At 39.3% G+C, this 20,262-nt stretch overlaps 1 pseudogene; it reads right to left on the reverse strand.

The window, feature by feature from the left end:
* Positions 1-3,873: 3,873 nt before the first annotated feature.
* Positions 3,874-11,496, reverse strand: LOC121784845 (annotated as a pseudogene).
* Positions 11,497-20,262: the final 8,766 nt, after the last annotated feature.

Raw genomic sequence — 20,262 nt, forward strand, 5'->3', positions numbered from 1 at the left:
AACGTTTCAATTGAAAACTATTTTGTGATTTTAGTATTGTGCTGATTTGCATTATTGAGCAATTGCAAAAGTAAATTGATGGAAACGTTTTGTAATATTTTAGGACCATCACTCAAAACTCCTAAATTTTCAGGATGTTGCCCAAATCTATACATATATATCGTTTCACATTTTTAATTGAATGTGATGAATATTGAAGAGAATATATGATTATATAAAAAATTTGACATTAATTTCAATTTGACCTTCAATTTCAATTAATATATTAATTCCCATTAGCATTTATGTGATGGATTAAAACGTTTCAATTGAATATCATTATACAATTTCAATTGAATACCATACTGTGATTTTATTATTGTGTTGATTTTGCATTATTGAGCAATTACAAAAGTAAATTGATGGAAACGTTTTGTAATATTTTACGACCATCACCCTAAACTCCTAAATTTTGAAGATGTGCCCAAAATTTATAAATATTTTAAAAGAAGATCAAAACTCGCATTTTATATATGTATAGATACAGAGTATAATCAATACACAATATAATCAATACATGTATACATTATACTCGATGGTAAATTTACTACTCCCTCCGTCCCATTAAATATGCAACATTTGAGAATAGGCATGAGTTTTTATGTAGAGTTGTTTTGTGAGATAATGAAGAGAGAGTAACGTAAGAAAGATGAAGAAGTAGAGATATAGATGTTTCTATTTTAGGAAACATTTCATTTTTAATGGGATAAACTAAAAAGGAAAATGTTTCATTTCTAATGAAACAGAGAGAGTGTATAATTCTACACATACTCTCTCATTTCAGTCAGTGTAAATATTTCTTTTAGCATAAAGATTAAAAATGTATATTAAATAAATAATAATAAAATAAAAAAGAAAAAAATAAAGATAATATGAGTCTCACTTGCATATAGTAATAGTTTTAAATGAAATATGAGTGGAATGAGTTAGTGGAATGTAAGACCATATTACCATTTATGGTAATAATGAATTGAGACTCCTATTTAAGGACAGACAGAAATGAAAAAGCGGAATTCTATTTACAGACAGAAAGAGTACTTTTTATTAAAAAAATAAAATGATTATAGAAAGTTTAAAATTGAAAAATAACTCTAAGTAGTATGAGCCGTTGAGTCTCATAGAATGTATGACAACCTTGGAAAGTGAGAAAAGATAGAATTTCATGTGGCGGTAGACTTGGGGCCCATCACTTTGCCCAATTTCCAACTCATCTTCTTCATCCCACACATCAATCTAACCGCAAAATAGTTTGTCCAAGCTTAAAAGTTAAAACTCAAATTTGTTGCATTCGTTCTACATCGGTTGAAGATCAAAAGAAAAGGCGTCTCAATTTAAATTTATTTGCCTGAAACAAACAAAGTTTTATTCAATGGCATGTATGTCATCGTGCATTTGTAAACCATATATGGTCCTTATTAATACTATACTCTCTTTATCCATACGATTTTAACAAGATTTATGTAAATATTATTTGTTGAGAATAAGAGCATCTACAACGGTGGACGGACGGCGCCGTTCGTCCATCCGTGCCGTTGCACTTGCGCCGCTGGCACAGCTGCTCGATGCATCGAGCACGTCCATGCCAGCGGCGCAAGTGACGTGTCGTGCTGTGATTGGGCAACATCATAGCCGTTGCATTTGAATTATTATTTTTTTTTAAAATCAGTTTTTAATTTAAAAAACAGATTAAAAATAAAAAAAATATTTTTCCACTTCCAAAAAAAATATATCCGTTTTTTACCGTTTTCTACCCACTTTTTATTTTTTTTATTTCCCCCCCCCAAAAATACACATTTTCATCTATAAATACCCCCACTTTCACACCCAAAAATTCACACTACGCTACACAATTCTCATCTACATTCTCTCATTTTCATTCTCATCTACATTCTCTCATCTCCATTCTCAATCTTTCTTCCACACATACAACATAACAATGTCCGGCCAAGGCGATTACCCTCCGGGCTCCCACGGTTGGAACCCCGATTGGTTCGGTTCACAACCGTTTCCTAGTCCGGAAACGGAATATTCGGCCCCTTCTCAAACCCAAGTTCGGGCGTTCGGGCCGGGTGGCTACCGGCCATACCCAATCGACGACCAAGATGCCTCCGAAGGGCGATACGGTGGACACCAGAGCCTAGAGCGAGGTCGACCGCCCCCTCCCAAACTCCGACTCCTCCTACTCGCAGTGTCCGCACACTGTACTCGCCTGCGGAGATGGAGCAATTGTTCAAGGCGTATTTGTCAATCTCTGAAGATCCGGAGGTTGGCACGAACCAATCCGGCGATCACTTTTGGTGGCGCATCTGTCGCCGGTACAATGAAAACCGGCCGGAGGGAACAATCGAGCGCAACGAGAGTATGGTGCGCAACGCCATCTACCGAGCCAACGAAGAAATTAGCAAGTTCTAGGGGTATTACCTCCAGGAAGAGCGGTCGGTGGGGAGCGGCCGGAGCGAGGTCGACGTCATCTCTGCCACGATGAACACCTACCAATCCATGAACTACAAGGCGTTCAAGTACCTCAACATTTGGCAGGAGACGCGATCGCATCCGAAGTATAGGGGAGGCGTAACATCTTCCTCTAGCGGCTCCTCCAAACGGTCAAGGTCGGTATCCCTATTTGACGCCGGCTCCGAAGACGTGGTTAGCCAACTCGCCGGAGCTAACTTGAGTAGCCCCGACGCCGGCCCGAACGGTTCCCAACGCCGACCGCAATGAAGGAAGAAGGCGGCGGCCAACCGCCGTCGCGCCGCGACTCCATCCGGCGATGCTCCCGAACCCGCTCCCGTTCCCGTGCCCTATGCGCCACCTCCACCCCCCACCAACTCGTTGTGGGGGATTTTGGCCCAACTCAATATGGCCGATAGGTCAACTATGACCCCTCGCAACTTCGATCGCACGATGCCATGATATGGGGCCTCCAAAAATAATTGGGGGTAGTGCCGCCGGATGAATAGTCTTCCACGGGGATATTTTTAGCTTTAATTATGTAATTTTTAATTTTTAGTATTTTAATTATGTAATTTTTAATTTTTAGGATTTTAATTATGTAATTTTTATTTTTAGGATTTTAATTATGTCTTTTTTATTTTATTTGTAATTTGTAATAATATTTTAGTTTTTTAATGAATTTTAATATTATGGAAATGTTTTTATTTAAATTGAATAATAGAATGGTGGGACCCTTGTGCTCGTCCTTGCGGAAGAGCACAGCTGTGGGTGTTGTGCTCTTGCCTAAGAGCAGACATAAATAGTGGCGCCGGGCCCACATCCGTGCTCGTTGGCAAGAGCACGGTTGTGGGTGCTCTAAGACAAACATAATACTCCCTCCGTCCCACAATAATTGTCACTCTTTTCCATTTCGTGCGTCCCACAATAATTGTCGTACTTCATTTTTTACCATAAATGGTAAGTAGGGTCCACATTCCACTAACTCACTTCACTCACATTTTATTATAAAACCAATATAAAAAAGTAGGTATCACATTCCACTAACTTTTCCAACCAAATTTTCTTTACAATTTTTTAAAACTCGTGCCCATAATAAGAGTTACAATTATTGTGGGATGGAGTGAGTAATAGAAAAAGAAATTTACCATTAAAATAAGATTACTAATTTTATGAATGATTCTTTGTTTGTAGAAGAGAAAATGTTCATACAATTTATTAAAGGTAATGATGTTCATACAAAAATTCATCCCTACCTATTAGGTTGAGTTCAAATAAAATCCCCTTGTTTGTGAGAAAATGAAAACACAAACATTGCACACCTATAATCTCTGAATTTATATTGCATGTGTTATTTATAAATGCACTGCAAGTACTATCACATTCTCACAAATAAGAGATTTTATTGGAATCCAATCATGTATTGCATACACGATTTTTCAAAGAAGATTGTGTGAAATAGGTTTACGTTAAGATTATTCATAAGATAGTACTAATACTTAAAAACTTAGCCCTACCAAAACAAAACTTAGATCAAAATATGATAACGTTTTGTTTCGATCATCAAAAATCACACGGTCACTAGTATACGCAATATTACAATATCCATGTTTATCACTGAGGTAGGTTGCTGCACAACGTATAAGGAGAATCAGATCGACCAGCACTCTGAAACTATTGTGAAACTTGTGGTGATCGAGCACCAACACGTGGAGACGAAGAAGCTCTGACTGCTGCATAATCTGGTGTACCCTGCAGTAAATGTAAAGACAGATGTGACTCAGGTCGGGGTGGATTTGAATACATAACGCGCCAACAATGATATCGCCAACGGAAAATGTGACAGAATATACCTGTCGATTTTGGTTCATATGTTGAGTGAATTTATGTTGTGGATGGGGTTGGTGATATTTGTGCAGTTGTTCGTCCGGCTGCCTTGGTGGATCGTGATGCACATTGTGTCCTTGCGTATTCATAGACCCTTGCTGCTGTTGCTGCTGCTGGTGTTGCAGAAGCTGATACTGCTGGTACTGCTGCTGCCAAAGAAGCTGCTGTTGCTCCTGCGACAAGTGCTGTTGATACGCCAGTTGCTGCGCTTGGTAAGTGGCGCCCTGAGGTTGTTGGTATTGGGTATCATGTGCCTGCTGAGGATTCAGATGAGGCTCGCAACCTTGCTGTATCTGTGACTGTTGCTGCTGTAGAGACGGCTGCACTTGATATGGCTGCTGGGTTAGATACTGTTGCTGCATCTGATAGTAGGGATGCTGCATTTGCAGCTGCTGCTGATACTGCTGTTGCAGTAATTGCTGCTGCTGGTAATGATACTGCAACATCATCTGGTGGCCAAGCTCTGTTGTTCTTGCCATTGTTGCTGAGTCGTTGGAGCAGCCGGATTCATGTTTTGCTGAGCATAAGAAACCGGTTGCTGTCCTCCAGACATACTTATCGAAGTAGGAGATGTCAAGGTATCCATTTGCTGGTCCAGATCAGTTGCTCTATCCTCCGACTGGCTACGCTGTTGTCTAGCAGGAAACTTCTGAGCGTTGTGTTGATTTGTGACAGGCTCATCTTGTTCAGTTGCTTTATCATCCGCAACCGCCCCTACTTCCGACTGGCTGCGTCTTCCACTACCTTGATTTTTTACTAATTTATGGCGACCAATGAAGGGAGATTGTTGTAACTTAAGCTCCCGATCTTGAGCTTGGTTTTGCTCTTGGAACCATGACGATGCATGTTCGGGAGCTTGGACCACGTGATCTATTTCAGCTGAGTCACCGCGGGTGCTAGAAGGCTCCCCTGGATGATGCACTTCCCTTGGTGCATTATTCTGAAGGCTCACTGATCCATCTCGTTCAGATTCACCATGGACTTTGAGAGAGTCGACTGAATGAATGCTCTTCGGACTAGTCTCATACTCGTCACAAGTCATGGGGATCAACTCCCGAGATTCCTTTTCCTGAGACTTCAATGAATTATGGTCTGACGAAGCTGGACACTTCGACTGGTTGAGCTCATGATCCAACTCTGGTTGAACATTGGGTAAACTAGATTGGCATGCTTCAATTGATTCAGTTGTGTCTATTGACTTCCCAACCTCATCTTCTTTAGACTGCATACCTAATTCAGCACTAACATCCATTGGCCCTGGTACGTCTCCTCTAGATTGGGACGAGAAATCCCGGCCTGAATCACACACAGTTAAAGCATTCCCCGTAGCATGGTCAGAAAATTCAGCAGCAACAACCATAGGCCCCAGTCTGTCTTCTCTAGACTGGCAGGAAACTGTAGCTGGTTCACTGTCTCGAGATTCATCAACATTAGACAAAACTTCTTTGGTCGATAGCAGTTGCAGTTTTTCCTTGGTGTTGCTGCTTTGGTCCACAAGAGGTACGGGAGATTCAGGTAACTGTTCTTCCCCATGAAGTTGGTTGCAACGGTTTGTGGATGGCCGGCTAAGCACATGGTGGTCATACTTCCCTTTTTTATCCCTGGTCGAACCTATTGGGTAACTGCCCGGTGCAGGGTGCTTAGACAGCGTCTTTAACCTTAGCGACTGGGGGAATAATTTGACGTGACGATTCCATGCCTCTTTTATATCATGCAAAGTCCCGCAAAGATTGACAAACTGAAACCCGTATACGAATATTAGGCATCAATGCAGCATCAGAAGAACAAGAATCGAATATTAGGCATCAATGCAGCATCAGAAGAACAATAATCAGGTCTAGCAGAGATATAGAAAATTCTGTTCGAGTATGCTAAAGTTTATAATTGACACAGTCATGGATTCAGTAAATATGCTTCTCGGTATTAGTCAAACAATATCACCCAGCCATTTAAGTTCATATACAAGTTGCCTGCTTAACACAGATCATCGATAAAACTTGAGGAAAATACAAGAAAACATATCCATTTATAAACATCATACTCCGTAAAATGGCTGACTCAAATAATGCAAGAATGATCACATAGTGACAAAGTGTCAGCATAATGATACCGAGTGATGATGGAAAAACGACCTCTAAAAACATGCATGACAGGTTCTCTCGATCTTTGGCATCCAAACCTTCATTTTCATCTAATCCGGGTGAAATTGCATCTGCTATGACTGAATTTATGATGTTGAGATGGCTTGCTCCTTCATGAATCATTGCAAATTTTACTAATTCCTGCAAATGAGAAATAACAATTTATTGTTGACCTTTAACCCTTGTTGGTTTTGTATATAAAACACAAAAACTATGCTATAGACAAGTAAATCTAGAGGAGAAAAGGGGATAACTCATACTTTGTAATGTAAATCTGGAAACATTGTTCACCTATTTTAGATCTGTGTAGAATGGAGATCACTTTTTCTATTTAATGACCAAAGGAAGAAAAGAACACCCACGATCGTATGCTAGTCTTCAATTACCTTATCCAATAAAAAATTAATAGAAACAATAATAGTACCTCTAAAAGGGATCTGCAATGAGGCACCTGTTGTATACCTTCAATTAATACATCTCTACAAGCAGCAGTGCTACCTGTTGTCTATCAGCCAGTTAGGTTTAGTTAGAAAAACTTATGGAATCAGGAACGAGCGACATAATATATCATGACAAGAGAAATTAAACGAAGACCATAGAAGAATACTCTAAAATAGTGTGCACAACATCTCTGGCACCCAAGAAGCCAAGACAAATGATAATTTTTTCACTGCACTATACGGTATGCACACCTATGGTAGATATGTTTTCCAAGTCAAAAAAGTGGGGGCTAACTGTGAACACTCTCAACTGATTGCTTTCTCACCATTCATTTCTTTTGCAACTTGCGACAGCACGAACACTATAGAACTTAAGTTCTTCTGATACTGGAATTACTTAAGTCAAGTTTCATACCAAGAATGTAAGGCGGGAAAAGTGCAAATACAGAGTGGGAAGAAGGCGTGGCTTCTGCTTCTCCCTTGGTTTTTTAAGTGCTTTCTCATATGTGGCAGAAGCTGCTGCAAAGTTCCCCTAAAAGTTCAAACCATGCCTTTAGCACTAAGTTCCTCAACCAAGTGCTGGAAATATGCAACATACCAGACGTCTTTCCAGGTTAGCTTGTGCAGCAATGCTTTCAATGAAATTGGAATCAGTTTTTGGATCACAAAGAGCTAATGCAGCACGAGCACCATGGGCGTCTCCTATGTGCTCCTTAAACCTTGCATCAAATAAATGAATTTCTGGTACAGTCTGCACCATATTAACAAATCAGAAATCAAATTCTCTAAAACAAAAACGTAAAAGTTCTTTCTTTAGAGATAAGACAAATTAGATGTTAAACTCAGATATTTCACATGTAGTAAAAAGAAGGTAAAGGAAAGAAATACTAATAATTTAGGAAAAGCCAAATTTGAATAAGGTTAAATGCAGAAAAGCCAGTTATACATATAACTAAACATTGTACGCATATTTCCAAACCATACCAATTTCGGCTTATACTATCAAGAAGATTTTCGGATCTCTGATACCCCTTCTCGCACCAAGCCAGCAGAGGAACCATGCATAATAAGACAGTTTGACTGTATCCAGAAATTGACTAACTTAACCACAAATGAGGGAGAACTGAACCTTTAAAAATATTTGAGTGGCCCGGGCTAGGGCAGAAATAGCCAGCTCACGTCCTCCTTTTGATTCCAGGAACTCCACATATCGTATCCAGAATTCAGGGTAACGGGCACAAGGAATCAAGCATCTTTCATAGAGTTTCATGGTCTGAACATATATAGACATTTTAATACAATATGGTAAATCTATAGAGAAGCATGATAACTGTTAAAAACTTGCCCGGTCCAAATTGTCTTCCTTCTCAATGAAATCCAGGTATAGATGCCAATTAATTAATTGGTCATCATCGAGAGGAGTAACATCAAAAAAACGCCTTTGGATCCTTGACTCAAAACGTTTTACTTTACCATCCATGCGGCATGCTTCCAGATAGAATTCTTCACCAATATATCTATATCTATCCAGCGCTTTGGATTTGAGGGTTCTATTGGAAGAATCTAGCATATCCTTGATGACAAGAGCAATTTCATCCTTAGATAATTCCATTGCAGCACAAGGAACAGATATTTGATCTACTATGCTGTCATTTTTTTCATATCCAATCTCCTCTTCCAAATTCGCAACAAAATGCTTGAAGCTGGAGTACAGGGTGAAAAAATGTGAATGACAGAAATAAATAGGGTAAGTCATAGTTGTGATATTAGAGAAACTATTGAGGGCAGGGGCACTGAAAAGCATACCCCTCATTTTAGATAAGTTGGAGAATGAGAATGACTTACTTGTCATAATACAACTGCAGCTTCTTGTCGGAAACCTCAAAGCCCAGATGTAACTTTGTGCAAGAAAGCTCCACCCCTCCTGACTGAATTCATATTTCATGTACTTGTCCCATAGGACATGGCAAAAGTAATCCTTTCCAACAAATGAGATGGCTCTTTCAAACAATCTGCCAAAATGAACTACATATTGAGTACTATTAGGATCCTACAATAGGATCCCCAGTATTTCAATCATTCGGCAGCACAAACCAGTATCAGAAAAGAGCTTCACTGACACAGGAAAGTTACTCATTTAAGGGAAAACTTGAATGTTTGGTAACATCAACTAGCTTGATTGACTTGGTATCTATGAGAGACAACATTAACTCCAGACAGTCCAAGAACATATACATAGTTTTCCAGCATTCGAATTCTTGCCATGAGACATCAATATATTTATATATGGGTTGGTTATTATAAGTCCCCTTCTTATCGTGAGTCCTTAGCCTCCTTGTTACTGACCTGTGAGTATAAAATTACTAATTCCATTGTATAATTTATTGAACTCAAAACAACAAGAAAATTGCCACCTCCATGAGGATTCAAACACATGAAAATTTCATTTTTTAGTTCAGAAAATTATACGGCGGATACAACACTTTTATACGTCCAATCCAAAAATAAAAAGGAGACCCATGGACTCATGATAAGAAGGGGAATAATTTGATCCCTCTCCTATATACTACTCCCTCCGTCCCATAATAGATGGCACACTTGAGGAATGGCCGAATGGCACGAGATTTTAGGAGATGTTGTTTTGTGTGTTAGGTGGAGAGAGAAAATAATATATATATATATTAATGTGAGAAGAAGCTTTTTTCAAAAAGGGAAATGCAACATCTTTTGTGGGACAAACTAAAAAGGAAAGTGTGACATCTATTATGGGGCGGAGGGAGTATAAGTTACAAAGATTGATGTCATTAATCCAAATTTTGGTATTATATACATTTTCATAGAATTCCCTACGGTAAAGGTCCACAGATAGAAGTAGCACTAATTCATTGAAGTTTATCCCTAATGCCAACACACACAAAATCTTACTTAAGGAATAATATCTGGGTTCTAACAATAACCTACTCATGTATATCAGTTTTCTCATAAAAAATTGCAGCCTGCAGCTCATCAAAGTTCATTGGCCAATAAATTTCCCAAATAAAAACAATAGACAATTTAGCTCCAAAAAGAAAAACATTCAAGCATATATTATTATCTAAGGAAGTGCCTATAAATGGACAGATTCATTGATAGTACCGCCGAATATCCCCAGGGGATTCAAAACAAGCTGCAGCAAATGTGAAATAATCAGACCAGAAACCGACTGAATGCATTGCCACTTCCACTGCTCGCTCATAAATATCAACAGCTTCTTGAGAGTTGCAAAACTTTGCCTTCTGATAAGCATATTTCTCCAAATGCCAATGACACAATGGGAATCTTGACAAAAAGGATTCATATGCAAGGGAAATAGTATTTATATCCTCCTGCAGTTCAAACTCATTTGTTAACTGGGGCAGGACATAGTATTGATAATATGTTCCCTGCAATTCAGAAATAGGTAAATTCTAGTGCATTCACCAACCGAATCATGTTTATGCATATCCTAACCGAATCATCAACACAAACATGTCCTTGTGTATATTATGATATCAAACTTTTGTAAAACACTTAAGTTACTGATTCTCAATAACATATTACATAACTTTCAGTGGGTGTTATCTAACATCTCGCACGAACTGCTTATTAAGGACCTAAACAGAATGGCCGTCAGTGAGAAAGGAGAACAAACAAGGATGATAAGAGTACATATATTTGAAGTATATCCAAGATTAATTGTTTAAGCACCAAGCACTTGAGGATTCTACTAATTGGATATAAGAGTTTAGTGATACTGTTTAAAATTTGAAAATAAATGCAGAGGCAAGCACATTTAACGAAAATCATCACAACAAAAAACTTATTAACAGCAGGCACATATATATACTTACCGGAGATGCAGTTTCAAGCTCCGAAATCAACGATCGCCAGGCATTGTAGTCTTGCGGGCAGCCAGAAATTACATTGCTAACTTTCTCAGAAAGACTGATGGCTACAAAAGCACATGATGATTGATTAACCACTAAATACACAGCTGATAATATATGCATCTATTATGTAAAATGGATACAAGTTTATGTAAAATGCAATCACTAACAAATATATCCAATAAGTTTACTTTATTAAACCTATTTAGCATTAACCAAATCAATAAGCATAAGAGCATCTAAATGTCAATCCGTTTTGCTAAACCCTGAACCAATCAAACAAGCAGAAAATTAATAAATTAATAAATAAATAAACAAATACTACATCATGTTGAATTAGAGCAATGAATTAGCTTAAATTTTTATCCTCCAAACCAATATTTTCACAGGCATGAATTGAATAATTCAAGTAGATAACAGTTTAAAGTAATTGAAGTGGAATATTTACTCAAATTTGCAGCGGCGGAGGTCGGCGCAGCCATTGAAAGAGCTCACTCCTGCTGCTAGGGTTTTGATACTAGTAGAAGTAGTAGCCTTCCATGTGTTTATGCATTCGCCATGACTTGTTCTCCTTTTCTCAGTGAACAAGTAATCGAAGCTTGCTCAACATAGGAAATTTCAGGATTCGATTCATCGTTGAGTATTCCTTTTTTTTTCTTTCTCATTAGTAATTCAATTAAATTAAAAAAAAAAAGATATTGACATCTAATATCGGAAAATCGGGTTTATGGGGCACTTTACACTAAATATTACGTAAATGTACCCATTTTGTTATCTATTCCAAAAATGGGAAAAACGCCAACCACATTGGCGTTTCTATTAGTAAAAACGCCAACCTCATTGGCGTTTATCTTCGCGTCGTATTGGAGGTGTATTTTCGCCAAATACAGCGGCGGGAAAAAACGCCAATGAAGTTGGCGTGTTTTAAGGTAAAACGCCAATGTAGTTGGCGTGTTTAATTAATAAAAACGCCACTGAGGTTGGCGTGTTATGCTTAAAAACGCCAATTTGAGCGGCGTGTTTCTGTTGAACCATATCCTTATCAGATCTCCCCCAACATCGCGACCCTAAACACTTTCCCTCCCCAAAACGCGAAAACCCTTCCCAAACGCATAAAAACCTTTCGCTCGGGTCGACCCGGTGGTGGATTTAAGCGTGGATATTTTGAATTTGGCTAATTCTTTCAACCATTAGTCCTTCTAATCGGTTAGTATATCAAATTTTAGACTCATTCTTCTAAACATTAGTCTTCCAATATTTGATTGATTGTTGTGATAATATATATTGTAGTGTAATTAATATAATAGTTTGACCAATTATTATGGGTACACTAATATTTTGATGGATTATTATGATAGTATATATTTTAATGGAAATATTTTGACCAATTGTTATGCTATTATATGTTATAGTATATTTTATGGATTGTTATGATAATACATATTGTAGTGTATTTAATAGAATTATTTTGTCAATTTTTTTGGCTGACTCTACATAATGATTGAATGTAAAAATAATACATATTTATTTGTGTTTTACATTATTGCAGATAGTATGACGTGGTGTGTCAATTTATATTGGGGTGGAAAGATAATTCCCGGAGCAGTTATTTCGTATGATCCTCCTTTTGCTAAAGGATTCATTATGTTGGATGAAACAATTTCGTACGATGACCTTGTGGAAAAAATTTGTGAAAGGATGGGGATAAGCATATATGAAAACAATATTCAAATAATATGGAAACGTACTATATGCTTTGGATCCGGAGTCACGTTTATAGGTGTTCAACTAGAAGAAGTATGCATGCAACTAATGTTTAGTGAGAGTATGGTTATTGGAGGTGTAATTGAATTATATGTTGAGTATTCGGCAATTACTCAACATCATAGTCATCATGTCATAAGTTATGATGCTGGTACGTCAACGAGAGCCCAAGAACCATATTTTGCTGCAACACAAGATTTTGATGTTGGTACGTCTACGAGAGCCGAAGAACCATATTTAGCTGCAACACAAGATTTTGAAGCTGGAGGCGTGCATTTAGGGGATCGTGACAATTGTGATGTGGTGGAGGACATAATAGGTCCTGATAAAGCCGACTTTCTTGATCCACAATCACCTTATAATTCTGAAGATTCCGACACGGTTAGTACAGACTCAGATGGTGATCCGTCGGATGATGAACAATTTGTTGCTTCAAGACCATCCATTCCACTTGGAGAAACAGCAGTTGGAGAAACATCAGTTGGTGGAAGGGCAGTTGGAGGAAGAGTAGTTCCACAGTTCCCACAGCCTGGAATCAACTACTTTCGCACCTTACCAGGTCCATATGATAGTTTTGATCCCAAAAACTTTGAGCGTGATGATCCAGTGTGCATTATTGGAGTGAAAAGGATCCTACCAATGTCGGTTTGCATACTAAATTTAGAACGAAGTTGGAATTGAAGGCAGCTGTGACTCATTGGCATTTGGAAAAAATCCGACAATATACAGTTGTTGAAAGTAAAGGAAAGAGATGGCATGCAGTTTGTAAGTGGCCACAGGGAAATCCGAAAGATAAGTCCTTACCGCCATGTTTGTGGGAGTGCCGAGCAACACTGAGGAAGCATGATGAACACTGGCAAATTAGAGTGTTCAGCACTGCTCATACTTGCATGGGGGATCGTAACTATAATGTCCACGCTAATCTTTCGTCGGGTATGATAGCGTTGAGTGTTCGCCATCAGATAGAAAACGATCCTTGCTACAAGGTAAAAGCAATTGTGGCGGATATTGAAAATAGATTTCATGTCAAAGTTAGTTACAAGAAAGCATGGTATGCTCGGAGGACAGCGATTGAGCTTGTATACGGTGGATGGGAGTGGTCGTTCAAAGTTTTACCAGCTTATTTGAATGAAGTGCAAAGACAAAATCCTGGCACAATTGTGGAATGGATGCACGATGACATATTAAGCAATGGTATGAACAAGGTATTCAAGTACGTATTCTGGGCTTTTGGACCAGCTGTGGAGGCTTTTCAACTATGCAAACCAGTTTTAACGGTTGATGGAACTCATCTACGTGGACGATGTCGAGGTAAAATTCTTATTGCCGTTGGATTTGATGCTAATAAGAAATGTTTGCCTGTTGCATATGCCATTGTTGATGAGGAAACCAAAGAAAGTTGGAATTGGTTTATGGAACGCATTAGACTTCATGTAGCAAAGCATGAAATATGTGTCATATCTGATAGGCATGTGGGAATCATAGATGCAATGAATTCTCCCATATGGAAAGAAGAACCCAATGTGGGTCATCACAGATTTTGCTTGGTACATGTTAGAAAGAATGTTTTGCAGAATCACAAAGGTATCATGGTCAAAAGACTTGTTTGGAAAATTGGTATTGCTACCAAGAAGCGCAAGTTTAAGATCAGACGTCGTTTACTTCGAAACGTCAACAACGAGGCTTTGCAGTACCTTGATGCCGTGGAGTTAGAAAAATGGAATCTGGCGTATGACAAACACAAAAGATGGGGTGAGGTTTCCACTAATATGGTGGAATCTTACAACAATGTGTTGAGAGGCGCAAGACAACTCCCAATTAAAGCTTGCATTGATATGATATTCTGGAGGACAATAGAATGGTTCAATGACCGGTCAATTGCATCAACACAGTGTGCCACACCACTTACCCCGTGGGCGCATGAAAAGGTGTGCAAAAATGATGCAAAAGGTCAATTGCATAATGTGAGAGCACCCAACACAATTGCAGGGCATTATGTGGTTCGAACAAAGCGTCGAATTGGTGGAAAGGGCGCTAATAAGTGGAAGGTAAAGTACTTGGACTCGCACTGCAAATGTCAAAAGTGGCAGATGTGGAGACTTCCATGTTCACATGCAGCGGCAGTTGCGCGTTTTAGAAACGACAACATGCTGTCGCTTGTTGATCCCGTATACCGCACAAGTGTTTGGGTACACCAATATTCTACGGTGTTCAATCCACCCAGACACCAAGATTATTGGGCCGTGCCTGAATGGACTTTGCAATGTTCACGAGCTCAGTTAATGCCTAAAAGTCGCGGTCGATACCGTACTACTAGGATTCCTAATCAGATGGATGTCCGTGAAGCTGACCAGCCACGAGCCCGACGCCGATGTAAACATTGCCGTCAACCAGGTCACGACAGGCGCAACTGCCCGAATGCTCATTCAAGGATGGATACTCAGTTGGTAGATGATGCCGCTGACGATTTTTTGCATCCACCTCCACCAAGGATGGATACTCAGTTGATAGATGATGCCGCTGACGATTCTTTGCCTCCACCTCCACCAAGATATGCAGTTCGAGGTCGTCATTCTGTCAGTCACACTGATGATGTCGATCACGATTTTATGCCTCCACCTCCACCAAGATCTGCAGTTCGAGGTCGTCACTCTGTCAGCCACACTGGTGGTACAGGCGAACACATCGGTCTCAGTGATGTCCCACATTCTCCACCTCGGTCTTCTGTGCGAGACGAATATTTGGGGTTGATTTAGAGAATGTCGTTGTGCGAGAGACTCCTCCGTCTAGACTCTCAACCGCCAGAATCGGGAAGGGGATCCGTAGCTTTTTTACGCGGAAAAGGCGAGACAATTGAACGTATGCATTGTGTAATATTGGATTTCTGTATTTAGCAAGATTTGGACTAATGTATAGGGTAATATTTGTATGTACTATATAGAATTAATAATGAAATGATTAAAAACTCTTACTGTGGGAGCGTTTTTTATAGGACACGCCGATGTGAGTGGCGTGTTTAAAGAGACGCCTACTTAATTGGCGTCTTTTCACTTTAAAACGCCAACGTGAATGGCGTGTTATTACTGAAACACGCCAACGGGACTGGCGTGTTTGTTCAGAATGTCCGCTTTCGGCGTAGAAAAAACGAGCAACGAAAAAACTAACTTTAAAACGCCAATGGCGTTGGCGTTTTTAAATAACACGCCAACGGGAATGGCGTCTTATTAAAAACGCCAACGGGAATGGCGTGTTTGTTCAGAATGTCCGCATTCGTTGTAGAAAAAACGGGCAAAATATAAACTAACTTAAAAACGCCAATAGCATTGGCGTTTTTCACAAAGACTTACATTCACAAAAACGCCAATATCTCTTTATTTGCCTGTTTTCATTTTCATTTCTACTAGGAAATAATAATTCAGACATCCAAATACTTAATCATAAAGACTTAAAATCAATGAGTTCAAATCAAATGAAAAAACATCAATATCAAATTACAGTAATATCAAGAGTTCAAATTAGTTCAATCGTCACGACGTTTCCGCATAAACAGACGCCGTATCCCCTTCCCAATAGTAGATGTAGATCTAGGGATCCTTGAGGGAGGAGTATCTTGAACAACAGCGTTCTCAAGATCCTCCTGCACAGACGACCGCGGTGGAGAAGCGGGGACATCACTGAGGCCAATATCTTCTCCGGTACCACCGGTATGGCTAATAGAATGACGGCCTCGAAGTGCAGAGCTCGGTGGAGGTGGGTCCTCAAAATCGTCATCGGAGTCGTGTACGAACTGAGATGACGACTCTCCGCGGACGGTTTTCTGCTTGGTTCGTCGTTTTGCCTTTTGCCTTATGGGTACGTCCACGTCCATTGCAGAGCAGAGCGCTGCGAAGGAGGGTAGTCCATCAGCTGAGGCTCCCCGGATATCTGCAGTCCTTCTTCAACCATCCTCGAAATGGTTTCCATATCCGGACAGAAATGTCCTGTCGCAGCTCGGCCACTTAGATAGTGACGTATTTTGTGAAGCGTCTCCACCTACAATTTTTCAAAGTTAAGTACATATCATAATATGAATTTGAATAAGTAATCAGGGTTTAGTTAAGTATAAATAATGTACCGTAAAGTTATGAGAAGATGCGGTTTCGTGGAATCCCTCTTCAGCATGCACGCCGGGTTTGGTTAAATACACCACAGTGATCTGGCGAAACCAATTCATATATTCTTCCGTTGCAACAGGCTCAGTACTGTCCTCCAGATCAGTCCATATCGTAAAGTGTCTGTTGTCCCACTCCTGTATATAATTGGCGTGCATTGAACCCAATTCCGACCAGCTTTTTCCACGGCGATCCTGTTTCAAAAAATCAGAACGTGGAACCGGGGGAGATCCGGGATATACGGTTGGACAATCCCGAATTGGCGCAACACTCGGTGTGGTAGGTGTGGCTCAGCCAGATTCCAACAAATAAGCGTTGTGATCGACATCCATATAGGACGACCGGCATCACAACTTTCCGGCAACTCCCGGTGGAGATAAGGCCTCCAAATAAACTACATGTGATACAAATTTTTCAAAATAATTTCCATAAAAACAAAAAACAAAAAACCAAAAACATTTTATAATATATGAAGTACCTGATTAGGATGCATCATGGAGAACTGATCTCGGAAATTTTCAACACAATGTCCGGGTGCTTTTACATATGACGCCGGGCCATTCCATCTAAAAAATTTAAATTATGAGCGAAGAACACGAAAATTGATGAACATTAAGTTTAAAAACGCAATTAATGAACAACTTACGCGCTTGCACATGGTAGATAGTCTGTATGCACGGGATCTAGCATCCTCGGTCTAATATTTGGGATTCTCTCCCAAGCCCAAAGTTGTAATAGAGTTAAGGCTCCCCCTACATCCGTCCTCTGACCAACGGCCGCTTCACACAAATTGTGGTACAAGCAAGCAAGCGTCGCCCCACCCCAGCTATATGTAGAACACCGTTCTATATCCATGAAAAAGTGTAGGTAGAAGAACGGAATTTTATTTCCGGTGGCGTTGGGGATCATCAGACCACCAAGTAATAGCAGACAATAGATACGAGCCCGCTGAGCATATATGTAGTGTTCGTGGTCATTAGACAGCTCAATCCTCAATTGGCGCGATAAGCTCGTCTGCTTAAAAGCCATTTCCTTCAACTCGGATGCTTCCGGTATGAATCCTAGAAAATCCATACACCTGTCCATCCAATATCCCGCGTCCGTCGGGGGATGTAAGTTGTCAGAGCCTCTCCATCAACTTTCAGGCCCCATAAGACCTCCACGTCTTCCAGTGTCACAGTCGCTTCACCGACTGGAAAGTGAAACGTGTGAGTCTCTGGCCTCCAACGTTCAATCAGAGCTGTGATAAGATGGTGGTCAATTTCTTTTGGTTTACCACACCTTAACATACCCCCAAACCCCATCTGGTCCACTATTGTCAAGACATGTTGCTGGATGGGAACATCCCAAATTTTTCCTTCAAATCGTCGGCAGCGTACATCTTCGGATGGAACTCCTGCCCATATGTTGTTAGAGACGTGTTGTCTCTGAAAATATAATACAGATGGATCCGCAGGACCACATGCAAGCCGACGACGAGAGGTTGAAGATGATGCCATAATTTACCTACATAATTCAAATTCAACAATAACCAACCATAACATTTAATCCAATTTCATAAACCAAATTCAACAATAACCAACCATAAACCATTTCAATAATTAGATACAATTTAATCCAATATCACAAAATTGAACACCAACATCAAATAAGCAAGTTACACAACATTGCACATTCAAAATCATAAACCAATTCACCTACACAAAATTAACAATTTCAATTAACAATTCGCCCAACCTACCAATTTCAATTTTGCCTAACCTAAACAAATTTAACAATCTAAACTAATCAACCAAAACCCACATAAATCAAAACAATTTGCCCAATTTTTTAGCTATAAAAACCCTAGGGTTTAGGCTTATAATCAAATTTATACACAAATTAACTTAAACCCAACACAATCCAACATAATAATCAACAATAATATCATTCAACCAATCCAAAATGCATAATATTTCTACTCAATTCACAACCCATTACAAACCCTAGCTATCCACCAATTACTATAATTATGTAAAAGGTAAGCATACTAACCGAATAAAATAGATGAATTTGGGGGAGAATAGCACCGATTGATGAATGTAGGCCGAAATCACGGAGAGAAGGCGCGCAGCTGGAGAAATCGCGAAGGCTGTGTGTTGTGAGGTTTTCGCGATTTGGGGGAGGAACGCCTGGTATATCAGTCTGATTAAACACGCCACTCAGAATGGCGTTTTTCATGATTAAGTAAATACGCCACTCCGGTTGGCGTCTTTTACAAAACGTCAATATGTTCGGCGTTTCAACAAAGAAAACACGCCATTTACAAATGCGTTTTTTTATTTATACACGCCAACCAAGTTGGCGTGTTTAATCGTAATTACAATCCGAGAGCATACACCCAAAATACGGCACAAGTATAAAACGCCATCATCGTTGGCGTATTTACCTTAAAACACGCCAATGACGTTGGCGTATTTACTAATAAAAACGCCAATGTGGTTGGCGTTTTTCCCATTTGTGGAATAGATAACAAAATGGGTACATTTACGTAATATTTAGTGTAAACTCCCCCATAAACCCGATTTTCCCTCTAATATCATGAACTTTCAAAAAATTTGATTTTTTTCCAAGAACTTTGAAATTGACAAATAATATCACAAATTTTACCCTTAATTTGTTATTTCTCACAAATAAAATTTTGTTTTGCTATATTAATAGATTGAAGCACAAATTTGGAGGATGTGCTTAAAAAAAACTATTCTCAAAGATTGAAAATCTTGAAACTCTCGAAGTTATTGTCGAGAAATTACGAAAAAACATGATATTATTTGTCGGAATTTTTTCATTGGTGGGAAATAACAAACTCGGGGTAAAGTTCGTGATATTATTTGTTAATTTCAAAATTCGTGGGAAAAATCCAACTTTTTTTAAGTTCCATGATATTAGGTGTCAATATCCCTTAAAAAATTACTTAGTAATTAAAAATTACAAAATTACATAATTAAAATTTCATTTATTAAGTAGGGGACCAAAGTGCACCAAGTGTGTTCAATTAAATAAAGTTGGACTGGGTTGGGTTGGGTTGGGTTGGGTTCTTATTTATCGTGTATGAACTCATAAAGTTTCGAGTATTGTCGAAAGTATTAGGATTGTCGACTGTATAATGAGTAGTTTGGTATTGTTCGCTTTTGCCAAGCTCGTCCGCGTGGATTTATTTTTGGATCACTCTCAAAAGGCTTCAAAGTAATCAAACCGAGATCATATCGTGAACGTAGTCGACTCATTGAGACATTACGGGTCCGACCCGAACTTGAGTTATCCTAGCTCCACTCGAACATGAGTCATCTAGGGCTCGACTCCTTGGTCACACAAGGCTCAAACCAAATTATCTCGGGTTGTGGAACCCACTCCGATACTACTTTTTTAGAATCGTCGATTGTACGTTAGTTTGAGATATGGCTTCACTAGATCAAGTTTGATGATCATATTATGAGGAATGGCT

This window comes from Salvia splendens, chromosome 21 (genome assembly GCF_004379255.2).
Source record: "Salvia splendens isolate huo1 chromosome 21, SspV2, whole genome shotgun sequence".
NCBI classification, from domain to species: Eukaryota; Viridiplantae; Streptophyta; class Magnoliopsida; order Lamiales; family Lamiaceae; genus Salvia; species Salvia splendens.